The sequence below is a fragment of the Cottoperca gobio genome, chromosome 12 (genome assembly GCF_900634415.1).
Source record: "Cottoperca gobio chromosome 12, fCotGob3.1, whole genome shotgun sequence".
Lineage (NCBI taxonomy): Eukaryota > Metazoa > Chordata > Actinopteri > Perciformes > Bovichtidae > Cottoperca > Cottoperca gobio.
This window is the reverse complement of record NC_041366.1, coordinates 22,541,189-22,541,809: the sequence shown is the minus strand read 5'-3', so window position 1 is coordinate 22,541,809 and position 621 is coordinate 22,541,189.

The window sequence follows — 621 nt, the reverse complement described above, 5'->3', positions numbered from 1 at the left end:
TCAGTGGAGAGATTATATCTCCTCACTGGCCTGGGAATGCCTCAGGATCCCCCAGTCAGAGCTGGAGGATGTGGCCCGGAGAAGGGAAGATTGGGGTTCCTTACTGGAGCTGCTGCCCCCACGACCCGACCCCGGATAAGCGGTAGACGATGGATGGATGGATGGAACTTCAATCAATCAAGAGTCTTGTTCAATCTTGATATTTACAAATCAGAAATATTATCAAAGTCAAACCAATGCTCCCCAAAAACATTGTCAAGCTATTCATCCATCAAGTCCTCCCGCCTACACTACTGTCATTCATTACTGAAAACCCAGCCAAGAATGGACCTATGTGGGCTCAGGGCACGCTGGTTGCAGTCCACTGTCTGTCCGAGAGTGCCACGGGCGACAGGTGTTTTTCCTTTTGGAACGTGTCGTTGTTGGAGCGGTTCTCTCTCAGTTCACTGACAATCATGTTTCCACATGTTTCTGTGTTGTTGGACCTTGCTTTGTCCTTCATAAAGCTGCAGGATGTTTTCAGCTATGCTGCTTTGCAATTCATATAAACTGATATCTTATTGGTCTGTCGGTTAATGCTGCTTTGGAATTGGAACAGAAAAAGAGAATTACATTTTTTTT